The sequence below is a fragment of the Pelodiscus sinensis genome, chromosome 4 (genome assembly GCF_052426305.1).
Source record: "Pelodiscus sinensis isolate ZL-2025 chromosome 4, ASM5242630v1, whole genome shotgun sequence".
NCBI lineage: Eukaryota > Metazoa > Chordata > Testudines > Trionychidae > Pelodiscus > Pelodiscus sinensis.
Window position 1 is genome coordinate 18561878 of NC_143055.1, and position 22179 is coordinate 18584056.

A 22179-nucleotide genomic window follows, 5' to 3' on the forward strand; every position below is an offset into this window, starting at 1 on the left:
TCCCGTGTTCTTTCAAAAGTAAATCAAAAGAACACTGCAATTTTTTTGACCACGGACAACCTCATTTTACAAGGAAGAATGCCTTTTTTCGAAAGTGCTCTTTCGAACAAAAAATTGATACCTGTGTGAATTAGGAGTATTCAAAGGAGTATGAATTGCAATTTGGGGTCCACTATCAGTGCAACATCTGTTCTGCCAATAAACAGGACTCAGTTCTCCAGAATTTCCAATTTGGCATCTTTGATGATCGGTACACGTTCTTCAGTGTGGTTTTCTCTACCATGAAACACTATATATGTATTTGATATCTTAATATTAAGCACATCTTTCACCCAAGAACACGTTAAGGTGTAGGGTACAGAAATCAGTGAATGCCATCAGTCATCTTATGTTTCCTCAATTCAGAGGAAAATCCTAACAGATGGAAATTGATTTAAAAATATAACTCCGTATTAAAGAAAATATAAAAAAGTTTTAAAATATACAAAGATATTTTATACTGTTATCAGTATAGGTGGAGACAATTATTAAAGCAGTTTTAAGAGATAAAATGAGCATATGAAGACTGGAAGGATATACTTGCCCATTGGAACAATAAAATAATACATTTCAGTTTCTAGGTACCATGCCTGGAGGCCTTTCGGCATCTTAACATAGAATCATAGGACCGGAAGGAACCTCGAAGTCATTGAGTCCAGTCCCCTGCCCTCATGGCAGGACCCAGTACTGTCTAGACCATCCCTGTCAGACATTTTTCTAACCTACTCTCAAATATCTCCAGTGATGGAGATTCCACAACCTCCCTAGCCAATTTATTCCAGCGTTTAACCACCCTGACAGTTAGGAACTTTTTCCTAATCTTCAACCTAGACCTCCCTTGCTGCAATTAAAGCCCATTGCTTCTTGTCCTATCCTCAGAGGCAAAGGAGAACAATTTTTCTCCCTTCTACTTACAACACCCATTTAGATGCTTGAAAATCACTATCATGTCCAATCTTCTGTTTTCCAAACTAAACAAGGCCAATTCCTTCATTCTTCTTTCATAGGTCATGTTCTCTAGTCTAGACCTTTAATCATTCTTGTTGCTCTTCTCTGGACCTTCTCCAATTTCTCCACATCTTTCTTGAAATGTGGTGCCCAGAACTGGACATAATACTCCAACTGAGGCCTAATCAGCGCAGAGTAGAGTGGAAGAATGACTTCTCGTGTCTTGCTCACAACACACCTGTTAATGCATCCTAGAATCATGTTTGCTTTTTTTGCAACAGCGTCACACTGTTGACTCATATTTAGCTTGTGGTCCACTATAACTCCTAGATCCCTTTCTGCTGTACTCCTTCCTAGACAGTAGCTTCCCATTCTATATGTATGAAACTGATTGTTCCTTCTTAAGTGGAGCACTTTGCATTTGTCCTTATTAAACTTCATCCTGTTTACCTCAGACTATTTCTCCAATTTGTCCAGATCATTTTGAATTATGTCCCTATCCTCCAAAGCAGTTGCAACCCCTCCCAGCTTGGTATCATCTGAAAACTTAATAAGCATACTCTGAATTCCGATATTTAAATCATTGATGAAGATATTGAACAAAACTAGTCCCAAAACAGACCCCTGCGGAACCCCACTTGTTATATCTTTCCAGCAGGATTGTGAACCATTGATAACTACTCTCTGAGAATGGTTATCCAGCAATTTATGCACCCACCTTATAGTAGCCCCATCTAAGTTGTATTTGCCTAGTTTATTGATAAGAATATCATGCGAGACTGTATCAAATTCCTTACTAAAGTCTAGGTATATGACATCCACCACTTCTCCCTTATCCACAAGGCTCGTTATCCTATCAAAGAAAGCTATCAGATTGGTTTGACATGATTTGTTCTTTACAAATCCATGCTGGCTGTTCCCTATCACCTTATTATCTTCCAAGTGTTTGCAGATGATTTCCTTAATTATTTGCTCCATCATCTTTCCTGGCACAGAAGTTAAACTGACTGGTCTGTAGTTTTCTGAGTTGTTCTTATTTCCCTTTTTATAGATGGGCACTATATTTGCCCTTTTCCAGTCTTCTGGAATCTCTCCTGTCTTCCATGATTTTCCAAAGATGATAGCTAAAGGCTCAGATACCTCCTCTATCGGCTCCTTGAGTATTTTAGGATACATTTCATCAGGCCCTTGTGACTTGCAGACATCTGATTTTCTAAATGATTTTTAACTTGTTTTTTTATTTTATCAACTAAACCTACTCCTTTCCTACTATCATTCACTATGTTAGGCATTCCTTCATCAGACTTCTTGGTGAAGACCAAAACAAAGGAGTCATTTCTCCCTCCTCACTTAGAAATGGGCCTATCCTGTCCTTGGTCTTTGTCTTTCTTCTAATATATTTATTGAATGGCGTCTTGTTTCCCTTTATGCCTATAGCTAGTTTGAGCTCATTTTGTGCCTTTGCCTTTCTAATCTTGCCCCTGCATTCCTGTATTGTTTGCCTATATTCATCCTTTGTAATTTGTCCTAGTTTCCATTTTATATGACCCCTTTTTTATTTTTAGATCATGCAATATCTCCTGGTTAAGCCAACGCAGTCTTTTGCCATATTTTCTATCTTTCTTCCACAGTGGAATAGCTTGCTTTTGGGCCCTTAATAATGTCCCTTTGAAAAACTGCCAACTCTCTTCAGTTGTTTTTCCCTTCAGTCTTGCCTCCCATGGGACCTTACCTACCAGCTCTCTGAGCTTGTCAAAATCTGCCTTCCTGAAATCCATTCTCTCTAATTTGCTGGTCTCCCTTCTACCATACCTTAGAATCACGAACTCTGATTTCATGATCACTTTCACCCAAGTTGCCTTCTACTTTCAAATTCTCAACCAGTTCCTCCCTATTTGTTAAAATCAAATCTAAGGGTACGTCCAGACTACATGCCTCCGTCGACGGAGGCATGTAGATTAGCCAGATAGGCAGAGGGAAATGAAGCCGCGATTAAAATAATCGCGGCTTCATTTAAATTTAAATGGCTGCCCCGCTCTGCCAATCAGCTGTTTGTCGGCAGATCGGGGCAGTCTGGACGTTCCCCTGTCGCCAGAAAACCCTTTTGTCGACCGCCCCGTTATGCCTCGTGGGATGAGGCATAACGGGGCGGTCGACAAAAGGGTTTTCTGGCGACAGGGGAACGTCCAGACTGCCCCGATCTGCCGACAAACAGCTGATCGGCAGAGCGGGGCAGCCATTTAAATTTAAATGAAGCCGCGATTATTTTAATCGCGGCTTCATTTCCCTCTGCCTATCTGGCTAATCTACATGCCTCCGTCGACGGAGGCATGTAGTCTGGACGTACCCTAGGACAGCTTCCCCCCTAGTAGCTTTTTTCCAACCTTCTGAAATAAAGAGTTGTCTTCCATGCAGTCCAATAACTTATTGGATAGTCTGTCCCAGTTTCCCAACATATATCTGGATAGTTGAAGTCCCCCATCACTACCAAATCCTGCACTTTGGATGATTTTGTTAGTTGTTTAAAAAAAGCCTCATCCACCTCTTCCGCCTGGGTAGGTGGCCTGTAGTAGACCCCTAGCATGACATCACCCTTGTTTTTTACCCCTTTTAGCCTAACCCAGAGACTCTCAACACGTCTGTCTCCTATGTTCATCTCCACCTCAGTCCGAGTGTGTACATTTTTAATATATAAGGCAACACCTCCTCCCTTTTTATCCCCTGCCTGTCCTTCCTGAGTAAGCTGTACCCTTCTAGACCAATATTCCAATCATGTGTATTATCTCACCAAGTCTCTGTGATGCCAACGATGTCATAGTATTTATTTATTAGCATTTCCAGTTCTTCCTGCTTTTTGCATTTGTATATTGGCATCTAAGATACTGATTTGATCTTGCCTCCCAGTTCTGCCTTGTCCCTCCTTTCTCTCTGCTATTTTAGCCCACACTCCCTCCCATTTCCGACCCATCTCCCTATTTTCCATGTTCTTCACTTACCCGTGGGCTTTGGTCACCTGTCCCCATCAAACCTAGTTTAAAGCCCTCCTCACTAGGTTAGCCAGTAAGTATCCAAATACGGTTTTCCCCTTCCTTGAAAGGTGAACACCATCCCTGCTTAGCAGTCCTTCCTGGAATAGCATCCCTTGGTTGAGAAAGCCAAAGCCCTCCTGACGACACCATCTTTGCTGCCAGGCATTCACCTCCAGGATGCACCTGTCTCTGCCTGGGCCCCTGCCTTTGGCAGGAAGGATCGAAGAGAATACCACCTGTACTCCAGACTCCATCACCCGTACTCCCAGAGCCCTGTAATCACTCTTGATCTGCTCAGTGTCACACCTCGCAGTATCATTAGTGCCCAAATGGATGAGTAGCATGGGGTAGTAGTCAGAGGGCCAGATAATCCTTGACAATGCCTCTGTAATGTCTCGGATACGGGCCCCCGGTAGACAGCATACCTCCCGAGATGACATGTCAGGGCGACAGATGGGCGCCTCCATCACCCCTCAGCAGAGAGTCTCCAACCACCACTACCCGACATTTCCTATTCACTGTGGTGGCAGCAGACCTCCCAGCCTTGGGGGCATGAGGCTTCTCCTCCTCTGTTGTAGGGGGTGATTCCTTATCTCCTGTATCAAGAAGAACATAACAGTTTTCTAGTACCATGGTGGGAGGGTTCGGAGCAGGGGTGGAGCGCTGCCTGCTGCCAGAAGTAACCAGCTGCCAGTGTCTACCCTGAGCCATCTCCTCCTCCACCAGTGGTGTGTCAGCAGTCCTGTGTACTGGGACAGCTCAACCTAGCCACCTCCTCCTTTAGCTCTCCCACCTGCTGCCTGAGAGATTCCACCAGCAGGCACCTTTCACATTGGATGGTCCCCCCCAGCCTGGATATCAGTCAGTGGGAATTGCAAGCCACAGTCCCTGCAAAACCACACCAGGATCTGGGTAGAGGCATCTATGTTCAGGCGTTCTGTCTGGCTACAGGTGCAGGTGGAGGAGACAGAAGCAGTGCTGCACAGGTGTTGCGGGTCCCTCTGACCATCATAGGCCTCCCTCTGTCAAACTCCCTCTTAAACTCCTCTGTCTGCAGCCCCCTGTCTGCTTCACTCCCCTGGTCACTGTGCCTCTGGCTTTTAAAGCCTGCTCGCCTAGGTCAGGCCTACCCCCTCGTGAGTCACACAGGGGAAGGCTGATCAAAGGCAATCATGAAGCAACTAAAATCCTAACTTATGTGCTACAGCTAACACAATTCTCAAGGGGAAAAATACCCAACAGTGGCAACTGAGCAACCACTTCAGCAAGCTACCTGCAAAAAATAGCCAATGAACAGGGAACCAAAAGGTCTTTCCCAGAAGGACCCTTCAGCTGGACCCTGGTGGATGCCGACAGTAAAAGATTTCCAATGGTGTAGCTTCCTGGGTTGAGCAGAGAAATTGGAAGCTTCTTCTTATCAATGTACATCGCTCAATGCTGCCAGTTCTCTCTCACTGGCAAAACAAAATAGCAAGAAATTACACTGGCATTTTAAAATTAGCTGTGGTAAGAATACATCAGGGGCTGCTTCCTGCCTGGCAGAGTCTGAGGATTATTTATTGAGCGCTATCAGTTTACTTGGTGCTAGACAAAGCATGAAAGAAAACATGATCCTGGCTGCAAAGAGGCTTTCTAAGGCTAGATTTCGAAGACTGGATTAGGGCTTTGCTGCAAACATTGGATGTGGATGGCATGCAGCTTCTCTTCCTGCTTCCCCCTTCCTGCCAAGGGATGGGAGCTAGAACTGTGCTGTAGTACATTATGACACCAGCTGTGCTGGGCGGTGCATTGCAATGCAAAGCTAAGGCTGAATTTTAAAGTGTTTTCCAGAGATGACAGTTTGAGAGCTATTTTTCCCAATTTGGTTTACCATATAAGCACTGTACTTTATCCTAAATAAGTAGGCTATGCTAGTAGGTGAGTAAATTGAAAGCACCAACATTATATCAACTGCAGTGGCGTTTTGTTCTGTAAATCCACATTTACAATGAAGTCCCATGTTTGCAGCTGGGGAATAGGAGCATGGGTGGTGGGTGAACCCCTCTTCAGGGAGACTAGACTCCTACCCCACTCAAGGCTCTGCTGTGCCCCCTGCCTCGCCTGCATGCTCCCGGGTGGTCGCTATTTTGGAAATTGACTAGCCCGGAATAACTGCCCGTGTCTACACGCGACAGAGAAGGGTGATTCCGAAATAAAACCCTTACTTCAAATTACCAGTTAAACCTCATTCCATTCCATGAGGTATACCTGATAATTCGAAGTAAGGGGTTTATTTCGGAATCACCCTTCTCTGCCGCATGTAGATGCGGGCACTTATTCCAGGCTAGTCAGCTTCCAAAATGGCGACCGCCTGGGAACATGCTAATGAAGCGTGGGATATAAATCCCACGCTTCATTTGCAATTTCGGTCACCCTCATTAGCTTCCATAGTTCAAACTTGGGGACTAGTGTAGACATACCCTTAGTCTTTAAGGTGTCAGAGGACTCCTTGTTGTTTTTGCACGTACAGACTAGCACAGCTAGCCCTCTGAGACTTTGTTTTCAGAGTATGCTTTTTAAAATTATACATTCTCTTTAACCTGTGATTTGGCTAATTCCTGGCAGGTTTTTCCATTGATCTTCCTTGCAAGATAATCAGTGCCATTTAATAAAATAACAGTAGAAATAATAATAAATTAACCATGTGTATAACAGTTTTCTAATTCCAGATTGATAAGCACTTGCACTACTACTGCTAAGATTCTGTATCATTAAAATGTTGGACACTCTCTGACATGCAGCCTGATTATAAATACACAATGAATTCACATGATGCATGAGTACAACCCAGCCCAAAAGCTTATTTAACAGCAATTGTCTTCCTGCTATGTTTGTTACCAAAGCACTTGGAATATCATTTAATTTACAACTTTCATTTAGCTCCATTTCAATTATTCAATGATTTCACACAAAGAGTAATGAATATTCGCCAATTTAGGAAGTGGGGGCAGTGAACCAAAGAGCAGTGGTCTGTTTAAGGGATTGCTGGATCTGTTTCAGGGAAGTGAAGGAGGAAACAGCTGCAGTCAAAGAAAAGGAGAGTTCTGGGCAGTCCTGTGAACTCAGCACTGACTCTCAAACCCGGCTGTAAAATTGGGTAAACAGAGACTGTTACTGAAATCTAAGAGGCTGCATCTGATTTTAGCTTTTGTCCATAAAGAAATGGGGGTGCTTTATTAAATCGGAAGTAAAGTTAATGGAAAATTAGCTTTACTAGGCCTCTTTCCATTCTCATGCCCTAAGATTAAGTGTTTTTTCTCTGAAATATCCTGAGTGCATCCCTTTTGTTGACTGTGTGTGTAAACTAAGTGTTGTGCAATGAAAACAGATTCACAATGACCATGCAAAAAGCCACTTTAGGAGAGCATCGATGTTACACAGTTTACGCTCAAATGTAAGCAAGCATTATAGTTTGGACATCTGAAGAAGTGGGTTTTGCTCACGAAATCTCATGATACCATCTACATGTTTTGTTAGTCTTTAAGGTGCTACTAGACTATTTATTGTTTTTTAAGTTTTTCCTGTTACAGACTAACTCGGCTATCCCTCTGAAGCTTTTGTACAAAGTTAAGGTTGTCTGTGCAGTCTTTTTTCTGCCCCCTAGTGTTTGTGTAGCACAATACAGTTTTTAATTATTGCATGCTGCAATCCACTCACACAAAAAGACAGAGTTCCTGCTACACAAGCTGAGTCAGGCTTTGTGAGATCAAGTAATTTGATATCACATACATAAATGCCATGAATTAGATTGTTTGGCTGGACATTATCACAATTGATGAGGATAAGGTGTCTCAGAGCAAGCTTCCCTTGTGCACAGATTCATTACAAATGGTGAGACAACCCTACGCTCAAGAACCAGGTACCACTTAAGGTCCACTTCAGCTCCCTTGTGTGGTCTTTAGTGGAACTTAAATGATGCATAGGTTTTGAGTGGTCTCTCTGCAATGAAGACAAATGTCACCCTAAGTACACAGGAACCTTCCTACTCTGCACTAGAACTGAGCCAAACAGAACCCTCCCCAGTCACAATTTTTCATGCATTCCTAGATTCTGAATTTTTTTTATCCAGGTCACTATCAAATTCCCACAAGGGAGTCGCAATGCACAGATTATCTTTCTCTGCCCGAGCATGGGCAGCAGGTGACTTCACTGCCAGGCTTTCAGCAGCGGAGCCTTGGGAGCACTAAACACACAGTTCTGTTCTTCTGCCTCTTCTCCAATCCCAAAGGGGCGCTGTTGTGCAGTTCTGCATATGCCCCTCCACACTGGCAGGTGGCCTATGGTGAAAGGTGAGAGAAGAACTGGGCACTCCTGGGAGGGGAAGAAAAAGCACACAGCTCTGGCAGGGTCTACAGAAACTTGGCATTTCAGATTCGGGATTCCATTTCAAGAATGGGAATTCAGCTTTACTGAAAATATCCAGGCTGGATCAACGTGTGCCAAGAGAGAGTAGAAGGGCTGTCAGCAAGCTGTACCACTTTGAAAATAAGGTTCATAACTGCCCTGCTTTAGCATTCGTATCACCCAATGGACAATGAGACATTGGAATTCAGGGTTAGTTTTTTTTACCGAAGATATTTATCACTGTTCTGCAGAATGAAAGTGCAGTGAATAATACCTATCACATCTCATACAGAGATTGATTGCCAGGTGTTGTGCAAAGGTAAGTGGGTGGGGCTAGAGTTATAGCCCAAGACAATCCAAGCTCCAAGAGGAGAAAGGAACTGCCCAAGATCAAAAAGGAAGTCTGTGGCAGAGCCAGAGCATGCTGATTTCTTGAGTCCCAATCCATTGCCCTGTTCTCTCAACCAATCTGCCTCAGTTTGTATCTAAGATAAATTCACTGTTGATGTCCTTTGAGTGTATAAAAACTTTTTATGCATGTTATCAAAATCATTCTAAGTAAAGGAGTTGTAGAATTTGCTCCCTGAGATACGCCAGTTCTGTAAAACAGGGAACACAAATGTAGAGTCATAGAACACTAGAACTGGAAGGGACCTTGAGAGGTCACCAAGTCCAGTTCTCTGCCTTCAAGGCAGAACCAAGCACTGTGTAGATCATCCCTGACAGGTGTCTGTCTAACCTGTTCTTAAATATCTCTAGTGATGGAGATTCCACAACCCCCCTTGGCTATTTATTCCAGTGTTTAACCACCCAGAAAGGCAGGAAGTTTTTCCCTAATGTCCAACCTAAACCTCTCTTGCTGCAATTAAATCCCATTACTTCTTGTCCTATCCTCAGAGGCAAAGGAGAACAATTTTTCTCCCTCCTCCTTATAACACCCTTTTAGATACTTGAAAACCGCTATCATGTCCCCTCTCAGGCTTCTCCTTTTTAAACTAAACAAGCCCAGCATGTACCAGTGTTGTGGGAGTGTTTTCTCTTTCCTGTATGATGAAACTGAATGGTTATAAATCAAAGTTATTTGTCTCAATTTGTACTTCCCCATGGCCTAGCATGCCATCTTTCCACCCAGACAGTGTCATTGGATATCAACAGATACTCTAATAAAAAAAGGAAAATGAGAGGGACAACCCTGGGGAAATAACAATGATGTTGCTAGAAAGAGCACACACTTGGAAAGCATTCTGAAAATCTGTTTGGGATGTCAGCAAATTCTACATGGAGGGCCAGCTACTACAAACAGCACACTCTGAGTGCATCTACACAGCACCCTTACCTCGAAATAAGCTATACAATTTGCGCTATGCAAATCACGTAGCTTATTTCAATATTATTTCAAAATAGCTTACAACACCAACTTTTGAAATAAGGCGCTATTCTGAAACATCCCTTATCCCTCGTGTAATGAGGTTCACAAGGACATTGGAATAGCGAGCACGTTATATTCTGATTTAACTGGCTTGCTCTTAAGATGTGGAATAGCTATTTCCGGATACCTCCGCAGTATAGACGTAGGCTCTGGTCCTCCTACAGCTGTCACTGAGAGCTCCAATGACAGAGCACAGGCAGGACTTGACTCAGAGACACTACTACTTTATTTAGTATTCCCCTCAAATTCTATTCAGCATTTCAAGTACTTGGCCTGTCTGCTTGCAAAGCAGAAAACACTGTCTGAATTACAGCATTTGTAACCGCCATGTAAAACTTTTAGTTGTTTTCTTTAAAAGCTCACTCTATCTCTGTGGTGGGAAATAAACTTTGAACCTGCAGAACAAGTCCAGCTGTACAATCTCCTGGAAGCTGGGAAAGCTCTGTTGTGTTAAATAACTCAGCCTGGTGGAGAGCTCTGAATTCCATCCTGCTTCTAGGAGCCACTGGAGACCTGACACACAGGTGACTTCATGGAGAAAATCACAGTGCAAGATTATTTGGCAAGCCACAGGAACTCTTTTCTTCTGAATAGCAATAAGTCCAAAGAAAAATTCCTCAGTCCATACCCCAGATCAGGGTCATGTCCCAAACCATCTCAATAACAGATAAATACTTTGAAAAGTTGGGATTGGGAACAACATTTCTTCTTAAGTATGAGAGTTTGAACACTGGGTGGTTCTGCCCATTATGAGATGCATACTTTGGCTCAATACTGCAAATGTGGAGCCATCTCAATAGGTCATAGCTAAAGAGCATCACTCATTTACCTCTATGGTTTGGGCTTCAGTTATGTTACTATTTTTCTTGCTGAAGACATGTTGTAAAGGTCATTGCATTCAGGTAATGGAAAGTTTCTGCTGCTAAAAAGCCATGATTAAAGTGCTTGTAATAATAATTCAAGCTGCGCTATTGGTGTCCGCTGCTCATTTTCCATCATTCACTAGTCAAGTGTTCTATATATTTTTAGTTCTGTCACTCACCTCCATGTCAGTTGGTTTAATTAAGACCTGTCCCATCACTGCTCCTTCAAAGCATAGTGCTTAAAAAAACCTCTCACTCTCTAGTTGGGGTGAAATCAGTATGCACATTTTATTTTACTCTATCCCTCTGAAAGAAGGCAAAAGATTCAAAACAGATTTTCCCAAGGGAGACAGCACAGGTTAGACTGATATTTATTTTTAGTCACACAGAACTCCTGGTGGCCCACCTCCTAAAGCAAGTGGTGAACTCTCAGGCCAAGTTTATACTTACCTGCTGGAGAGTGATCTTCAGGCATTCAATTTAGTGGGTCTAGTTAAGACCCACTAAATTGAATGCTGAGGCTGCCTATGGTCCAGTACTCCTTGCAGTTGCCAGGAGTAACGGAAGTCAACGGGAGCATTTGCTGCTATTGACCTTCCCCTGTGAAGACAGTGAAAAGCTTGGCTTAAGGCCACATTTCTCAAACAGTGGGTCCCGACCCCCCAGGGAGTCATAAGCAACATAGAGGGTGGTCGCAGCAACTTAGAGGGGGGTCACGGTATCACAAAGTTTGAGAATCCCTGGATTAAGGTATGTCAACTCGAACTATGTTATTTATGGAGCTGGAGTTGCATATCTTAAGCCGACCTTCTGGTCTAGTGCAGACCCAGCCTGAGAAATTAAAGAAAATGAAGTCATGGCTTGCACTGTAGTGAGCTACACAAAATAATTTTTAGCAGCTTCCAAGAAGTGTGGTAATGTTAATGAATTAACCCTCTCTGTACCCCACGAGCTGGGAAAATTGCCCTCAGTTTACAGAAGGGGGAAACAGACACATTTAGGGCCAGGCTTTCTAAAGAGTTAAGCACTTAACAGCTCCTGTTGGGATCAGAGCTGCTGAATGCTTTTGAAAGTCTGTCCATAAATAACTTGTCCAAGAACACAAAAGTCAGTGTAAGAATGGGAGCGGAATTCAAGGGCTCACAACATCTAGTCCCGTCAGACCATTGAACCATACTGCTCTTCTAGAACTGGAGTTGGTGTTTTCTCAGGACTAGGGGCAAGGGCTGGCCTTTGCACCAGCCCAACTTCAGGATTTGCTCCTTTCTAGGACTCGAGCGCTCTTTATTGACTTGTTCTCATACCATTTTAGCAATTTTTGGAGCATCTTCTTCAGAATAGTGTGTCTCTCTTTCCATTCAGTTTTGTACAGCGATAAGGGTGCTACCGGAGGGGTAAAAATTTTTCATGCAGCATCTCTTCTCACTTTTTTATTGGAATGAATAAAAAATAAATCTTTTGAAGGTGATGGAGTTAAACCAGAGTAAAACTGCAGAAGGAAGCTTTTTTTTCTTTAAGTGACGTTTGGTTTGGTTGCATTATACTGTGTTTGCTACCCTTCCAGTTTTGGTGTCATCAGAAAGTTTGATAATGACTGGAATATACACAAAACACTCAACAAAAACAAACACTTCCAAGAGTCACCAATTTGAGAATCATTGAAATAAAGAGACAGTTTCTGAGCTCATTTATGTCTTTGAGCTATGAGTTTTCTTAGTAGCTATTAAAATAAAAGAAAAGCTGTGTTGTTGATTTTCTGTTTTACCTGCCATGTGGCTAGAAGAGACATGGTAATGTTTGTTATACTGTTTTCTGAAGACAGCTAAATCCAGGGGCCTTCACCCACTGCACATTTTATTCTGCTAATCTTTTTGTCACCTTTGTAATGGATCTGCTCTCCACAGATGCAGGAGGGTGGAAACTCACAGTTGCTTTCATGAAGAAATAAAGACATACCTCTCAACCTCCTGATGGAGGAAAAGAGATAAATAAACCCCTCTGGTGACTTCTGTGCGTTGTCAAGCACATTTCTTCCTTTGAGAATTTCAGGTTACTTCCAAGGCAACTAGAACACTAGCTACTTAAGTGGTGGAATAGTAAAGGATATACAGAGAATGGGGTTCTCTTAATAAGAAACAAGGCAGGCATTGTTAGAATGCAGACATACTGGGCCAGGTTGACTCATGTGATCCACTAGTAGAACCCAGACTGTGGGCTGCCTCTGGTAGCATCTCCAGCACATGAGGACAAAGCAGTAGTTCTGCCACAAAATGAGTAAAGCCAGCTTGGAGAGGTGGGATAAAGCTAACCCAGTTAAGTGGGTAGGCACTGCTCAGTGAGGAGGGAGAAGCAGTAACAGGAAACTTGGAAATGGTGGAGATGCTCAATGACTTCTTTGTTTCGGTCTTCACCAAGAAGTCTGGAGGTGTGCCTAACGTAGTGAATACAAGCAGAGAGAGGGTAAGTTTAGAAGATAGGATACACAAAGAACAAGTTAAAAATCACTTAGAAAGTTAGATGTCAGCAAGTCACCAGGTCCTGATGAAATGCATCCCAGGATACTCAAGGAGCTGATAGAGGACGTATCTGAGCCTTTAGCTATGATTTTTGAAAAATCATGGCAGACAGGGGAGATTCCAGAAGACCGGAAAAGGGCAAATATTGTGCCCAACTATAAAAAGGGGAATAAGAACAACCCAGGAAACTACAGACCGGTCAGTTTAACGTCTGTCCCAGGGAAGATAATGGAGCAGGTAATTAAGGAAATCATATGCAAACACTTGGAAGGTAATAAAGTGATAGGGAATAGCCAGCATGGGTTTGTGAAGAACAAGTCATGCCAAACTAATCTGATAGCTTTCTTTGATAGGCTAATGAGCCTTGTGGATAAGGGAGAAGTGGTGGATGTCATATACCTAGACTTTAGTAAGGAATTTGATACGGTCTCGCATGATATTCTTATTGATAAACTAGGCAAATATAACTTGGATAGGACCACAATAAGGTGGGTGCATAATTGGCTGGATAACCGTAGTCAGAGAGTTGTTGTTAACGGTGCTAAATCCTGCTGGAAAGGGATAACAAGTGGAGTTCTGCAAGGGTCTGTTTTGGGACCCGTACTGTTCAATATCTTCATCAATGATGTAGATATTGGGATAGAGAGTACGCTTATTAAGTTTGCAGAGGATACCAAACTGGGTGGGGTTGCAACTTCTTTGGAGGATAGGGACATAATTCAAAATGACCTTAGCAAGTTAGAAAAATGGTCAGAGGTAAACAGGATGAAGTTTAATAAAGAGAAATGCAAAGTGCTCCACTTAGGAAGGAACAATCAGTTCCGTACATACAAGATGGGAAGCGACTGTCTAGGAAGGAGCATGGCGGAAAGGGATCTAGGGGTCATAGTGGACCACAAGTTGAATATGAGTCAACAGTGTGATGCTGTTGCAAAAAAAGCAAATATGATTCTAGGTTGTATCAACAGGTATGTTGTAAACAAAACTCGTGAAGTCATTCTGCCACTCTACTCTTCACTAGTTAGGCCTCAGCTGGAGAACTGTGTCCAGTTTTGGGCGCCACATTTCAAGAAAGATGTGGAGAAATTGGAAAGGGTACAGAGAAGAGCGACAAGAATGATTACAGGTCTAGAGAACATGACCTATGAAGCCAGGCTTCATGAACTGGGCTTGTTTAGTTTGGAAAAAAGAAGATTAAGGGGGGACATGATAGCGGTTTTCAAATATCTAAAAGGGTGTCACAAGGAGGAAGGCGAAAATTTGTTCCTCTTGGTTTCTGAGGACAGGACAAGGAGTAATGGGCTTAAAGTGCAGCAAGGGAGGTTTAAATTGGACATTAGGAAAAAATTCCTAACTGTCAGGGTGGTCAAATATTGGAATAAATTGCCAAGGGAGGTGGTGGAATCTCCCTCTCTGGAGATATTTAAGAACAGGTTAGATAGACATCTGTCAGGGATGGTGTAGACGGAACTTGGTCCTGCTTTGAGGGTGGGGGGCTGGACTCGATGACCTCTTGAGGTCCCTTCCAGTCCTATGATTCTATGATTCTAAGAGGCATAAAGGGATATCCAGGGAATGGCAATGGAAGCAACAGCACTGACAGTCGCTGACCCCAAAATAAATCTCCCTTCTGATGCAGCAGTTTCCAGGGGTGCAGTAATCAATCTATGGGAAAAAAGGGCAGGGAAATAAATACAAAGGGGTCTGACCAGGGTGTGTGGAAAATGGCTGAAACATTTGTGCCTCTCGATCCTTCACTATTGACCCAGCTTTAGACACTGCATATCTGAATTTTCCCAATTGAACGTGCAATGCTGGTGTTCGGAAAGAACGTTGCTGCTCTAAGAATGTCACTAGTTTGTAAAAGCATTTCACTACTTTGCTGGATGCCAGATACCCAGACTTGCTAATGCAAAATGCATTAGCCCAAACAGCAGGAGCTCTAGTGCTGCTGGCGCCATTGAGTTCCACTCATTTCATCTTTATTATAAATACCACATTGTCGTCTCATTCTTTTCTCCCATCTTCACTTCAGAAAAGAAGTATGAGGCTCTAGTTGACTGGTTCCTTTGACTTAGTACAGTTGTTAAACCACAGGCAGTAAATACCTCTTTCAGTTGTTTAAGGCGGATGTATTTATTTTATTGGAGCAACTGAAAGAAATCTGAAAAGACTAAAGAATCCCCCCTTTTGAAAAATACTTTTGGCTCCACTTTTTCATCTATGAATTGGATGTCAAACACTTCATCAAGATGCTATGTGAAATCAATTCCCGGGTCCTATACTGAATGTATTTCTCATTTTTTAGATCTGTTTGGGACTAAAAGGCTACACCAACAAGAAGAATATAACTGCTTATCTTCAAACAGAAGCCTTCCTCCCAAGTATCTCAGCACACTATACATTTTAATTGATAAGCAAACTGTTCAGAAGATTGTGTCTCCCAATACAGAAATGCAGCCACCTCTGGGATAAAATATTGCATCTACATAATTACCACACAACAGCTCTGAACTTTATGTAATGCAAACCACAAGGGCAATATAGGAAGACTAAATATTATGAATCAATCTGGAAATTTTCCAAGTCACCATGGTTAATACTCCTGCTTGTGTATAGAAAAAAAAAGAGTAGGGTTCTTTAAATGACTCCAAAGTATTAGGAAAAAAGTGTTTCATCTCATCCAAAAGAAAGTACAAGTTGAACTTCTCTAGTCCAGAACTCTCTGATCCAGCAACATCCATGGTCTAGCATGACAAGTTTCCCACAGTCCCATAAAGTTTGTTTACAGCCAATAGTCCTGACTCTGTGATCTGTGCTGTTATTTTAGCTCTAATTTACCCCGAAATGTTCTCAATAGCCCAGTAAGCAATGGAAGTGTTTGTAATGCTATAGACAATATTGACCCTCCCCCACGCGTGCTTTGGCAAATTCTCTGGTTCGGCACCAGTCAGGTCCCGGGGATGCCAGACTAGAGAAGTCCAACCTTTAATACTTTTCATCCAGAGCTCTCAAAGTACTTTGAGTAAGGTAAACCCAGTCTGTCTTAGGGTCAGGTGCAGCAGAGACGACATCTACCTTTCAGACTCATATCCGGTTCACCAGACCATGCTTCCTTCAAACCATGGCATAAATTTCAAACCGCTCTATGCAACACATTTGTCTTTCACTTGTGGTTGTCACTAAGTTCTCCCTAGATCAATTACATCATTGTTTCCATAGTAATTATGTGCTCGTGGGGTGGAACCTTTTGGTCTTTCAAAACATACTGCAGGGCATCTCTCTCTAGGAGGGCCAATATTATTAGGGGCGATTTAAAAGGGAAGTGGGGAATTTGGTTTGTTGCTGTATTTATCTACCAGGGTATGTCTACACTACGAAGTTAATTCGAACTAACAGACGTTAGTTCCAATTAACTTTGATAGGCGCTACACATACAAACCACTAGTTAGAACTTAATTTGAACTAGCGGAGTGCTTAATTCGAACTAGGTAAACCTCATTCCACGAGGACTAACCCCTAGTTCGAATTAAGGGCTGTGTAGCCACTTTATTCGAACTAGTGGGGGGCTAGCCCTCCCCAGCTTGCCCTGGTGGCCACTCTGGGCACCACCAGGGAAACTCTTCTGCCCCCCTTCCGGCCCCAGAGCCCTTAAAGGGGCACGGGCTGGCTACAGTGCCCGTGCCAGGTGCAAGCCTGCCAGCACCCAGCCAACAGACCCTGTACCTGGCACGGCTCGAGCCAGCCACCCGCTGCCACCCAGCCCTCCACCTCTTCCCGGGACCAGGCTGGCGGCTCCCGGGAGCCTGCCCAGGTCCGCACTAGCCACAGGAAAGTGGCCGTCTAGGGCAGGATAGCTGCCAGCCTGGCCACCCAGGAGCAGGTTTGCATGAAAATCAAGATGGTCCATTGAGACCCCCGACCCTGAGCTTAGAATGGCCGTACTGGGTCAGACCAAAGGTCCGTCTAGCCCAGTAGCCTGTCTGCCGACAGTGGCCAACACTAGGTACCCTGGAGGGGATGGACCGAAGACAATGACCAAGCCATTTGTCTCGTGCCATCCATCTCCAGCCTTCCACAAACAGAGGCCAGGGACACCATTTCTACCTCCTGGCTAATAGCACTCCATGGACCCAACCTCCATGACTTTATCTCACTTCTCTTTAAACTCTGTTATAGTTCTAGCCTTCACAGCCTCCTGCAGCAAGGAGTTCCACAGATTGACTATTTGCTTTGTGAAGAAGAACTTTCTGTTGTTAGTTTGAAGCCTGCTACCCATTCATTTCATTTGGTGTCCTCTAGTCCGGCATCCCCGGCACCTGACTGGTGCCGAACCAGAGAATTTGCCAAAGCACGCGGGGGGGGGGGGGGGGTCAATATTGTCTATAGCAATTATTATGGGAACTAATGAAGAACTTTTCTTTATGCACCCTCTCCACACCACTCATGCTTTTATAGACCTCTATCATATTCCCCCTCAGTCTCCTCTTTTCTAAACTGAAAAGTCCCAGTCTCTTTAGCCTCTCTTCATATGGGACCTGTTCCAAACCTCTGATCATTTTAGTTGCCCACTCCTCTCCCACCTCCTTTTCCCAGTCTCCCCGAGTTTTGTTCAATAAAGAGAGTTTCTATTTTTGAACACACGTGTCCTTTATTTTGTACATCAGGAAGGGGGAATAGGGAGGGGTAAGTGGAAGGAGGTGAGGGAGGAATGGGGTACGAACCCCCGATGGGGAGGACTGGGTTGGCTCTGTGGGCTCCTCGGGGTGGAAGCTCTCCTGAAGCCCCTCGATTGACCCCCCCCTCCGGATGGCAGCCTGCGGCAAGTGCAGCCGGGCTGATGGCTGAGTGCTGTGATGTGCCAAGTGTGGGCATTCAGGGCACTCCAAGCCAGGACTGCTTTGCTGTCCCTCATCGAATTAGACAAGTGAGCGGGGAACCCCTGAGAACTGTCTGTCCGGGGTGGGGGTCAGGTCCCTTTAAGCACAGCCCTAATTCGAACTAGTTTTTAGGTCTAGATGCACTAGTTCGATTAGCTAATTAACTAATTCGAATTAAGTTAGTTTGAATTAGTGCTGTAGTGTAGACATACCCACATTTAGTTATATATATATATATATATATTATGAGACTTCCAGTGATGGTGATAGAGGGATTCAATGTATTTTGAAATACATTGTTTAAATTGACACTTCTATTTTTAATTTTACATGTGTGTACAGGACTGTGCACTTCTGTACTATGAATTTTCTATTTCTTTTATTAAAACAGACCAGATCTATCCCTGATGTGCCTGTGTTGACTTGAATTGTGTTACACTGGAAATGAATTTGGTCTAATACATGTTGAAAAGAAAAATTAGGAAATGAAGAATGTGGGGAAGGAAAAAAGGAAGCTGAAGCTACTAATTTGATTTGAAGGTTCAGATGAGGAGGAAAAGCCTGACTTGTATTTGATCATTTTAGAAGCCCAGTACTATTCCTTTCAAAATCAATATCAACATTTCCTTTGCCTCAGCAAAAGCAGGATCTGGGTCTATCAAATGGGAAAAAAGCATTTAGCCCAAAAGACTGTTCTAACCTCACATCCACTTCCCTATATTTGTTCCATGGTCGCAGCAGTTTCTGGCCCAGAAACAGACCATATTCTCTGTAAGTCAGTCATGTTCTACTTTCTCCTTCAAAAGTTCTTTCTGGCAACTTAGTTTTTACAATGTATTAAAAATTCTCCTTCAAAGGGAAACCCTCACATGGAATCAGTGGCCAACTGCTGTGTTTATAGCATCCTTTGGGTGTCTTCATTTGAGGCTATGTCTACACTGCAGAGCTTTTCCGGGATACTGGAAGTATCCTGGAAAAGCTCTGCCACGTCCAAGCTACATGTCTGCTTTTCTGGAAAAAAAAATTAGGAAAAGCAGACGCGTTTTTCGGCATCTCTGTAAACCTCGTTCTACGAGGAAGAAGGGATGTTCCGAAAGAGGGTTTTTTCTGACATTTGGCCTCAATGTAGATGGGCTAAATGTCGGAAAAGCCTCTTTCGGAAGAAAAGAGGAAAAAGATGCACAAATTGTGGTTTGCAATTTGCATTTCTTTTCCAACTTTTCCCTGAAGTGTAGACATAGCCTGAGACAGAGATGATAAGGGATTTCCTTGCAAGTGGAAAAAGCATAAACTATATTTATATGCAGATAATTGTGGATTTGTTGTGTTTCGTTTACCAGCCTTGATTTCTGGCCTGCCTCTCTGGCTTTCTCTGTCCACATGAAACATTCACAATTGTCTGGATATAAGATGATTTGGAGAGGTGCCATAGAAATGCTGGCATAAGCGGGTGAAAGTGGCAGAATTGTTTTATCCCTTTTGCATCTACTCTGTAGGTTGGTATAGATGGGGATAGGGTGCAGCAGCCATTTAACATTTGCACTATTTTTAGTTATTGCAGATGGTGGTGGTGTGTGTGTGTGCAGCAGTCAGGACAGGACTTTGGGGATGGGAGAAAGTGCAGGAGGCTGGGGTAGAGGAGGGGCTCAGGGCAGAGGAATTTACCTCCATTCTGTTGCTGCCATCCACAGCCTGGGGTGGGGGAACAGTTTGGGGCAGGAGGGTTAGTTACCAGTTGATTGACAGGCAAGATAGTGGAGCCATCGAAACCGCAGCCTCTCCCTTTACATGCAATGGAAAACAGTCCTTTTCCCGGGGCTCCCAGTTGTCCTGGCACAACCAAACCCGGACCTTGCTTTAACTTAGGAGAAGAGGAAACTGGGTACCAAAATTGGTGGTCCTAGCTCTTACCATTTAGGACAGGAGAGGGCAAGAGGAGGCTAGCAGGCTCATGGCCGCCTCGCCGACACCTTTACTACAGAGCAGCTGCAGCCATTTTAAACAGCAGGCTGCTAATTGCTATGCAGTCTGGGCAGGGAGGAGAGAGCTTTACACGCTGTTCCCATCCCCAGCAAAATCCCTCAGCTTTCATTGGCCAGTTTCTGAAATTTTGCTGAAGGCAGGGGCAGCAAATGAAGCCTTCTCACTCCTCCCTCCCTGTGCTGGAACAGAGCCATATGGAGCAGCCTGGCCAGCAGTCAGGCATGGAGCCTGTCTCAGGTTCCTGCAGAGCTGCTGGCTGGGTGGAGTCTAGGTAAGTGCCTCCTAGCCAGAGCCTGCGTCTGGCACCACTTCCCCCCCACTCCCAATTACCTGCCCCATCTCACCACCCAAACCCTCTATCCCCTCTCCCTACCTCCTCCAGCTCACAACTCCCTCTCAGCTCCTGCACCCCCTCCTATACCTCTCACCCAGGCCAGAAGCCTTTCCTGCACCTTCCCCCTCCCCTTTTCCCAGGTCACAACTCCCTCCAAGACCCTGCACCCTCCTACATCTCTCCCCTGGGCCAAAATCCTCTTCTGCATCCATAACCCCTCCTGGACCCTCCACCTGCCCCAGACCATAACCCTCTCCTTCACCCACACTTCCTCCCAGACCCCACACACCCGCCTGCACTCCAGTCCTCTCTCCTGAGCTCCCTTCTACATCCCACTTGCCGTCCCAGACCCTGCGCACCCTTCACAGAAGTGCAGCCCTTGACCACTTACCAAAACCTTGGCGTGCCCACCCCTGATTTTGGAGGAGTTATTGAACAAACACTCAGACAGACAGACAAATGCACTCTCTCTATATGTACACACAGACACACACACTCAAGGAGGACATCAGGCAACTAGGTGGCTAGAGAAACTAAGCTATACTTACAGAAAAGACAGGATACAAAAGTGCAGCTTGCACAGCTCTGAGTGCTGCTGTGCTCAGAGTTAGATGATGCAAGATAAAGTACATATAGTACAGGGGATAGATCACTTGATAATTATCTGTTGATTTCCCCTGAGGCCCCTGGCTTTGACCGCTGTCGGAAGACAGGATACTGGACTAAATGGATCTTTGGTATAACTCAGTATGTCCATTTTTATTCAAAGGATGGATACTCTCATCTCATTAGACAGGGTAATGAACTAGCAATCAAGAAGGATTTTCCCCATCTACTTACTGCATTTCAAAACTTGGCCTTATATATTAGAGGTTATTTTCTTTTCACCCTCTCCTTAAGCATAAGGTTTCCTGAGGTCTCTTTCAACCCTATGGCTGTGTCTAGACTGGCCAGTTTTTCCAGAAAATCAGCCGCTTTTCCGGAAAAACTTGCCAGCTGTCTACACTGGCCACTTGAATTTCCTCAAAAGCACTGACTTCCTACTGTAAGAAATAAGTGCTTTTTGCGGAAATACTATGCTGCTTCCGTTCGGGCAAAAGTCCCTTTTGCGCAAAACTTTTGTGCAAAAGGGCCAGTGTAGACAGCTGAGATTTGTTTTGCGCAAAAAAGCCCCAATCATGAAAATGGCAATCGGGGCTTTTTTGTGGAAAAGCGCGTCTAGATTGGCACAGACGCTTTTCCGCAAAAAGTGCTTTTGCGGAAAAATGTCCGTGCCAATCTAGACGCTCTGTTCCGAAAATGCCTTTAATGGAAAACTTTTCCATTAAAAGCATTTGCGGAAAATCATGCCAGTCTAGACATAGCCTATGAGTCCATGATACAAGATACTGGCAACTACAGGAGGCCAGATACCAGATGAGATAAAAGATATATTGCCTGATCCCATGTATCAGCAATTTCCTTCTTGTATAGAAACAGACAACCATCAATCCCTTTCTTGCTACCTAGAAGACTAATACTTGTAAATCACATGAGTTGGTGACTTGGCCATATCCCTATGCCTTTTCAATCACTGTTCCTTACACTTTTCATTTAAAATGGAGTCAGCATTGTGGCCAAACTCATCAGGAACATGCAGATTCTTTGGCCATGAATACAATTGCTACATTTGAATGTGTACTTACATGCAGACAATTGCATCAGCTTTACATGACCTTACCCAGGATTGACCATTGACCATTGTCCAGTTTTGCCTCTTTCAGTATTTACACTCT